Source organism: Spermophilus citellus (assembly GCF_964194105.1).
Source record: "Spermophilus citellus genome assembly, contig: SCAFFOLD_131, whole genome shotgun sequence".
Classification (NCBI taxonomy): domain Eukaryota; kingdom Metazoa; phylum Chordata; class Mammalia; order Rodentia; family Sciuridae; genus Spermophilus; species Spermophilus citellus.
The window spans coordinates 410,218-419,420 of record NW_027672905.1 but is presented as its reverse complement, the minus strand read 5'-3'; the positions used below and the strand labels follow the sequence as shown (position 1 = coordinate 419,420).

The following is a 9,203-nucleotide window of genomic DNA, read 5'->3' as shown; positions in this document are numbered from 1 at the left end:
AGTGCGAGCCAAAGTGCTCACCTGGCCCAAGACATTCCTCCATGGCCCTCTTGCCCTTCTCATTGCTGAAAGGCAGCCATATCTTGTGCTTTCCTTAAAAGGCTGGCCACGCCTGGCTTAGGGCTTTCAGACCTGTTTTGTCTTCCCAGAGTGCTTTTGTTGTCAGCTGCCCCACTGAGCTTTCAACCCCTTCCATTTTGTTTTGCTTTGCCTTACCTTCCCCCTAAATTTCCGACAGCCAGCCTGCCTTTTCTTTCCTTTTCTTTCAACAGGAATTGAATCCAGGGGTACTTTACCACTGAGCCCCATCCCAAGTCTATTTATGTTTTTTATTTTGTGATAGAATCTTGTTAACTTGGCTTGAGGCCTTGCTAAATAGATGAGATTGGCTTTGAACTTAAAACCCTTCTGCCTCAGCCTCCTGAGCTGCTGGAATTACAGGTGTGCCCTACCACATCCATCTAAATCTTTGCTTTTCAGTGAAGCCTACACTGACGGCCATACTTAATACTGAAACTCGTCTGTCTTCCTTTCAGTTTCTAGTCCTCCGTGCCTTGCATTATGTTTCTGTAGCATTTATGATTTTAATGTTATACAATTTCACATTTACTCTTTTATAGTTTATTATCTGACTTTCCCAACTGGATTCTAAGCTCATGAGGGCAAGAATGGTTGTTTTGTTCGTTGTTGTAACATGCCTAGAACAGTCCTAGCACAGAACTTTAAACATGTATATCTTTCTGGTGAATGAGTGTTACCAAAAACTCACTGAGTCAGATACCCTGGGATATGTGTTTAAAAAAGCCTCATGGTGGTCCAGATGATGCTTCTCATTACTCCTTGGGGGTCCTGATGCTAGAGCTGGGTACTCCTTCTGTGGTGCTGATAGTACTGCTGCTCAGAATAACATGATTATTCTGACAATCACTGGTTAAAGAACCACTGATGTAGAGTGAGGGATGAGGGAGCCTAATTCATGCAGCATATATTTACTGATTAGCTAGACAAAGACTTAGGATGGAAATAGTGCTCCTCAACTTGAAATATCATGCAAGGTCAGGTTCAGATTGCAACTTAAATGTATCTGATAAATTTGATCATGAGGAGAACTTTTTCACTACTGTGGGGTTAGGGTTTAGATATGGAATGTCCACCGGCAGCTCGTGTATTGAAGACTTGATTTCTACAGCAGCAATGTCCAGAGGTGGGGCTTTGGGGAAGTGAGTGGATAATGAGGGCTGTAACCTTATCAGTGGGTTACTCCATTTGATGGATAAATAATTTGAGTGGACTATGGGAGGTGGTCAAAATTCTTGTCAGGTCAGGTTGGGTACATTTGGAGGAAATGAGTCGCTGGGGACATGCCCCAGGGGACTCTATCTGTCCCTGGCTCCTTCTTTTCTCTGGCTCACTCTGTCTGCTTCTAGCTGCCTTAAAGGAAACAGCTCTTCTCTATTTTGTCCTTCTACCATGATGTGCCGTCACCTAGGGCCCAGGGCAATTGAGTTTGCCGTGGTGGACTGACGTATCTGTAACAATGAGCCAAAGTAGATCTTTCCCCTAAGTTGTTCTTGTCTGGTATTTTGGTCACAGTAATGAAAAGCTGACTAACATGTGGTGAGGAGTGGAAATCCTACTGCAATGTGTTAAGAAAAAAACTGATGTAGAAGTAAAGATGTAACTTGTATGTCCTTCTCAAGAAGCTTTTTGAAAGATCAGAAATCCCGTAGGACTTTTCTATTCTGAGGATTAGGAGCTAGAGAAGGTGACATGGAAGGTTAAAGATGTCCAGCTGGTGAGGCAGGAGGCCTGTGGAGACAGCAGTGTGGAGAGCTCCCAAATGGTAAGTGTTTTAGTCAGCTTTTGTGTTGTTGTGGCTAAAATACGTGATGGGAACAATTTAGAGGAGGGTAAGTTTTTTGGTTACAGAAGTCTTAGTCCATAGATGGGCATGTTCTGGGCCCAAGGTAAGGCAGAACATCGCGGGGGGAAGGACATGGCAGAGAGAAGCTGCTGCCCTCAAGGCAGCAAGTAACTAGGGAGAAGTGGGGAAAGGGGAGAGGGAGAAAAGGGGCTGCAGGGACAATGCTTCCTGCCAGGGAAGACCCCTGTGACCCACTTCATCCAGCCATGCCCCACCTGCCTACAGTTATCACCCCTTTAAACTGGGTTGGACTGGTCAGATCACAGTTCTTGCAATCCAGTCATTTCACATTCTTGCATTAATACAGGAGCTATTGGGTGATACCTCATATCCAAACAGTAACAGTATGGAAGGAGTTTACCCTTCTGTTCCCATTCTGAAAGAGAAGATTGTCATTTTCCAGGAATGAGGCACTGCAGGACCATGTCAGAAAGCTTGGAAAGAGCTTGAAGATTTGAAGATGTGGTCAAGAACGGGGGATTAGAGATCCAAGAGTCAAGGTTCTGGCTCTTGTTTGCCAACTGAAAGTATATGAAAGTTTTGTGGAGTGTTCAACTAAGTTGAAGTGGTCTTATTGTCTTAATTCATAATCACTGCACAAGATGTGGTCTGTGGACGACCAGCTGTCTTTACCCCCATTATATTCAACATCTCAGTGTTGGTCCTCACCACATTTTGGAGAGGAGGGGAGATTCTGCCTTTCTCATCGGATCAAGGAGATAGTAACAAATGTTAGATACTTGGGAAAACACTGGTCTTATCCCCTCCACTATCACAAAAGACGTATTACTCTAAAGATGTAATTTTTTTATTCTGCTGCATTTCAGAAGGACATTTCTGAAATTTCTTCAATTCTGAAAGGCCTCTCTTCTTTAATTACATAAGTAGTGTGATCTAAAGCACAGTGTTCTATGGTGCTTTTTCAACTTGGGGCCTTCTTTTAAGGACCAGCTCTCTGCCAGCTTTAACTCTGTCACATGAACCTTTTATGAATAACTTTTTTATTCAGCTATATTCAGTGGCAGCAGCAGTGATTTTTAAAAAATATTTTTGTTATCTTTAGGGCCAATCACAACAATTAAAAGGCTCTAATAGTTTTTTATGAAAGATCAAGCATTATAGTTGTGATGATCAATTGTTCAGGAATTGTGGGTTTTCTTTGACTTTAAATAATTTGTTTGTCCCAGAAGCTGACTCCTTTTGTTAGATCACTGGTTATAGTTTTTGATTTGAAAACTGTGTTGGCCTTTATTGCCAGGTGTATGATGAGAGTATTACAGGAGTCAAGAGGGGAGAGGAGCTAATTTTCTGGAGAGGAGCAAGATGGTAGAAGCTAAGGAATGATTCTCAGGGCAGATGACATGTGAAGTCTGTTTTGAAATTTGTGCATGACTTGCCATGTGGGTATGTGGAGTGTACTTTAAGGAGGGTGCAGGTGTGGATGCTAACAATGCAGTTTGATGTATAGGGAATAAGGTGGGTAGGGAAGTCTAAGTGTATGCTGAAGTGTGTCCTGGTAAAGGCATCCTGAAAAGCACACAAGGAGAGCCAGTCCTGGAGAATTTGGATTTGATCTTAGCTTTGGCCCTGGTAGGAATGATGGCAGCTGGGCTAACATCCTCATTTTCCTAGAGAGGTTTGCTGGTATTACCACTAGAGCTGCCATCCACCCTAAGATGAAGACTTTGTCTAGAGTGTTTTTCTCAGGACATGTGCTGTCTACTCAGCAGAACCAGTTTGTAGCATTTCTCATGTGTTTTATCTGAATTATATGTTGGTATGTAACACATGGTCCACATTTGAGGTTTTTTAACATCAATTTACCAAACACAGCAGGTTTTCCGGGCACTTTGACTTTAACTAGGAATATATTTCACTTCTGTTTTTGGCCACAAGATGGCACTGACCTCAAAGTTACTTTAGTCAGTGTGTATTTTGAGCGTTTAGTATGATTCTATTTTGAATGTTAGTGAAGTTTTCTTTTCTTTTGCCATTATATTCTGTAAAAACTTTTTCCAAGTTAGGTATTTGATATAAAAAGTTTAAACATATCAGGAATAAGTGTAACTGAGAAAGCGAAAGCCCCTTGTAACTATATATACCTTGCCATGGGTTATTATACAGTGTGTGGACTTTTTATGTCTCTTTTTTCTTGATTGCATATGTGCATTTTGGGGGGATGGGGTGGGGAGAGCATGTTTTATATTTATTGTTCATGCTTTTTTTCCATTTGTTTTGTTGACTTAATTTATTTTAGATTTTTTTACATTAGAGCTGTGTTTTATCTATTTTATTGATAGACTATTTTTTGAAAATAAAATTTATTAAATAGGTAACTTCATTTATATTTGTGAGGTAGAAGGATTAATGCTTTTTCTTGTTCTTGATCATTTATAGTTCTTTTTTTTGATTAACATATACTGATTGTGCATATTAATGAGATTCAGTGTTTATTTCAGCATTTGTATATTGTCTACACTGATCAGATCAAGGTAGTTAGCATTTCCCTTTTCTTGTCATGAAATAATCATTTTATTTTATTTCTTTCTTTCTTTATTTTTTTTTTGGGGGGGGGTTTTGAGGATTGAACCAACAGGTACTTTACCACTGAGGTCTCATTAAGATTCTGAGGCTGGCTTTGAACTTGCAGCATTCTTGCCTCAGCCTCTTGAGTTGCTGGAATTACAGATCTGCACCACTACACCCAGCTGAGATAATAATTTTAAATTAATTTTTTTCATACCTTTTTCACAAGTGTTTTTTTTTAACCCAAGACAGTTGTTGCATTGCTTTTAACATACATTGTCAAAGCTATTAATTAAATACAATTGTGAAATAAATACTTGTGTTTAAAATATGAATGGAGCCACTGCTGCAAAGTGTGAGAAGCTTGTATTTTATTTATATATATATATATATATAATCTGTCTTTTAGGTCTAGTCATCAGATTTACTGATCTTTTCATGGAGTTTGAGAGTTTAACTTCCAGGACCATATATACATCATTTGTCTTCCAAATACATATATTTAATGATATCCTTGTATAATATTTTTTTTTTATTAGAAAATTGAGTTTGTATTCTTCTGATGTTGCTTCTGTGATCATTGGTTTGTCCTGTCTAGTGACCATGACTCTCTTCTCTTCCAGGTTGTTTTTGAGCACCTTCACTTTAGCAGTTTCAGCTGGGGCTGTTTTGCTTTTACCCTTCTCAATAATCAGCAATGAAATCCTGCTTTCTTTTCCTTAAAACTACTATATTCAGTGGCTAAATGGCTCCCTGATTCATGGTTAGTATATATTGCTTAGTATAATTATTATTAACATTTTAATTTCTTACTACATTGTATTTTTAAATTTTTCTTTTCTTAGTTTCATTCATAATTTGTAACTTTCTCTAGTAAATCATTAGGATCCTTAGTAAATCAGAAAAGTGGATTTTATTTACCATTCCTGTTTTTTAGCTGTGAAAGGCTTTTTTCTCTTATTTAATCTAAAAGCAGTTTTTAATATTCATTATGATTTTGATAAAATATCTTCATTTAAATATTTAGGAAGAAAAATTTGATTCAACTGGTTATGTTGAATTTTCATTGAAAACCTGAAAAATCAGGGACCATAGTCTGTTTTATTTATTTTCTATTAGTTTCCTTTGTCATTTCAAAATATATGATGGAAGGGGGAAAACACACTGTATCAAGTATAAACTTTGTGATTTAAAAAAGTAATGACTGACTTAATATGGATAATCAGATATATTGCTTTGAAGGGAAGTAGACTTGCATTCCAACTTTGGTCAGCCATTTTCTAGCATACCCTGGGCATTATGGTTTGGATGTAAAACGTCCCACGAGCTCCTGTGTAAGACACTGAAAGGATGTTCCAAGATGGAGTGATTAGATTATGAGAGCTGTAACCTAATCCACTGGTGTGGATTAACTGGGTGGTGACTTCAGGAATGAAGGGTAGGGTATGGCTAGAGGAGGTGGTCACTGGGGGCATGCTTTTGGGTTTAATATTTTGTCCCTGTGAGGATCTCCCCCCCATCCCGTTTCCTGATTGCCACGTCTGAGCTGCTTTTCTCCCCTGTACCCTTCCACATTAGAGTTGGCTGTCTGTGGACTGAGACCTCTGAAACTGTGAGCCAAAATAAACTTCTCCTCATCTAAGTTGTTCTTTTTTTGTCACTAGAGTTTGAACCCAGGAGTGCTTATCTCATGAGGCATATCCCCACCCCTTTTTATTATTGTGTTTTGAGACAGGATCTTGGTAAGTTGCTCAGGGCCTTGATAAGTTGCTGAGGCTTTAAACTTGTGATCCTCCTACCTCAGCCTCCCGAGCTCAAAGTTGTTCTTGTTGGGTATTTTGGTTACAGCGAGGAAAAACTAAAACACTGGGCAAGTCATAGTTATTATCTGACTTGTTTCCTATTCTCTTAGTTAGGATGATAAATAAGATCTATCTTGCAGGCTTGAGTTTAGAAATATAACTAATGTAAAATACCTGTCTCTTAATTGGTGCTATAGGTTATTTAGACTGCGTCTTCTCTCTCTCTGTCTCTCTCTCTCTCTTTCTCTCTTTCTCAAGGTGGTGTTGGGGATGGAACCCGGGCCTTCAGCATACTAGGCAAGTGCTCTACCTCTGAGCTACATCCTCATCTCTCTCTCTCTCTCTCTCTCTCTCTCTCTCTCTCTCTCTGTTCTTCTTAAAGAGACTTACTGTTTTTTATATATTAATTTAGTGTAGGTACACTAAACTGTTTTCTCTCCTAGAACATGCTGGTATAATTCTTTTATAATTGTCTCTTAGAATTCATTAATGTTCTTAGAGATTTTGATATTTTTCTTCTTTATCGTACTCATACCTCCCTCATTTCTTAGCAGTATTTTAAATTTTTTTTTTAGTTGTAAATGGACACAATACCTTTATTTTATTTTATTATATTTATTTTTATGTGGTGCTGAGGATCAAACCCAATGCCTCACACACACATCCTGGGAAAGTGCTCTGCTACTGACCTACAACCCCAGCCCCAATGTTATTTTTTGTTACTAGTTATTGTAAGTGTTGTTTTATTGGTGTCATTAGTTGTTAGTTATTAGTGTTAACACTTATTTTCTTATAGAGATAATGTAATTCGATAGTTCTATGGTGGGTTAGATACATTCTTTATGAAAACCAAATGCATGTAACAGAATTAGGGCACCTCATTTTCAGGTGTTTTAGTGTGGAGTCAAATTTCTCCCCATCCTGATGAAGTAGCACTTTGAAATTATTGAAGCGTGTCTTCTTATGAAATAATATCTTTTTTAAAAAAATAATTTTGTTATATTTATGTGGTGCTAAGAATTGAACCCAGTGCCTCACACGTGCCAGGCAAGCGCTCTACCATTGAGCCACACCCCAGTTTAGGAAATAGTATCTTGACCAGTATTTGCTGCATGTTTGAATTCCTTCATGCCATGTTTAAGGTAAAACATGACTTTTTCTTACCAAGGAGCCTTCTTTTGAGTTAATGGTAGAATGTCCTTCTTTAATAACATGCAGCTGACCTGCCATTGGACTAGAAACAGATGTATCAGAGATGGCTTCTCCATTAAATATATGGTATTGGCCAGTGCATTTGGCGTTCCCAAGGGGACATACACCTTGGGATAACTTGCCTTGTAATATTATCATGATAATCCATATGCAACAACTGAAATACCTCTTGCATGCCTTAAATTGCTGCAACTTCTCTTTTAGCTGTTATCATGTTCTTTGTAACTAATGCAAAAGAAAAGAACAGAGTAAAATGTAAGAGATCCACTAGTTTACCAGTTTAATGTATGAGATGAGTAAATTTGAGAAAATACAGAATGTTTGAGGAAGTACAGAGTGTACCTTTTGTAGATGAGGTTCCTTCAGCATTCCCTTAGCTGTTGCCGTGACTCAGGCCCTGCATGTTAAGAACATCAGGAGCAACAATGGCTTCTTTCTGACTTTTTTCCTGAACATAAAAGTAGTATTTATTCACTATAGAAGGATGTAAAATAGGGAACGGTTCAAAGAAGAAGATAAAGCCCACTCTTTCTCAGTGTATCTATGTGTGTGTGTGTGTGTGTGTGTGTGTGTGTGTGTGTCACGTGGCACATGCCATTCACATCTTTTCAAGCATTTACTATCACATGGTGAATGTTTTCCATTCCATTTGATGGTCTTGAAAGCACTGGCTGGCTTTCTTCTCTTCATGGGGCACAAAGATATAAAAACTTCAGGTACATGTATAATTTGTTCCATATCTTTTGTCCTTTTCTATTTTGTTTTCATATTGATTTATGTGGTCTTTTTGTATATTGATGTGAAACACATTTACTATTTAATTATATTGAATAATTATTATTTAATTTCCATGAATATATTTTTTGGTTGTTTTAATTTTGCTTTTTACATTTATTTGCTCTTTTGAGTTTCAGAATTTTATATTTTATGTTATCTGGTCCTTTTCTTAAGAATTTTTAATTTTATTTATTTATTTATATTTATTTTTTAAAAAAATAAATGACAGCTGAATGTATTACAATTCTTATTATACGTATACAGCACAATTTTTCATGTCTCTGGTTGTATATAAAGTAGGTTGACACCCAATTCGAGTCTTCATACATGTACTTTGGATAATGATGTCTATCACATTCCACCATCCTTGCTAATTCCCTGCCCTCTCCCTTTCCCTCTTACCCCTCTGCCCTATCTAGAATTCATCTATTCCTCCATGCTCCCCCTCCCTACCCCACTATGAGTCAGCCTCCTTATATCAGAGAAAACATTTTGGCATTTATTTTTTTAGGGATTGGCTAAGTTCACTTAACATTATCTTCTCCAACGCCATCCATTTACCTGCAAATGCCATGATTTTGTGCTCTTTTATTGCTGAGTAAAATTCCATTGTGTATATATGCCACAGTTTTTTTTTTTAATCCATCCACTGAAGGGCATCTAGGTTGGCTCCACAGTTTAGCTATTGTGAACTGTGCTGCTATAAACATTGATGTGGCTGTGTCCCTGTAGTATATGCTGTTTTTAAGTCTTTTGGGTATAGACCGAGGAGAGGGGTAGCTGGGTCAAATGGTGGTTCCATTCCCAGATTTTCAAGGAATCCCCATACTGCTTTCCATATTGGCTGCACCAATTTGCAGTCCCACCAGCAGTGTCTGAGTGTACCTAGAAAAATAAGAGACCCAGAATAGCTAAAGCAATCCTTAGGAGGAAGAATGAAGCAGGTGGCATCACTGTACCAG

General features: G+C 38.1%; 1 protein-coding gene across 4 annotated transcripts in view; it reads left to right on the top strand.

Annotated features, from left to right (window-relative positions):
* The first annotated feature begins 5,130 nt into the window (after nucleotides 1-5,130).
* The window catches only part of LOC308640383 (limb region 1 protein homolog), a 102,383-nt gene continuing 98,310 nt past the window's right edge, over nucleotides 5,131-9,203 (top strand). For 2 of the 4 annotated variants that reach the window (XM_081312312.1, XM_081312314.1), the window contains exons 1-2: nucleotides 5,131-5,213; nucleotides 6,511-6,549. The gene's annotated coding sequence lies outside the window, so the exon portion shown is untranslated. The remainder of the gene's footprint in view (nucleotides 5,214-6,510; nucleotides 6,550-9,203) is intronic. The other 2 variants (XM_081312315.1, XM_081312313.1) reach the window with 2 other exon arrangements.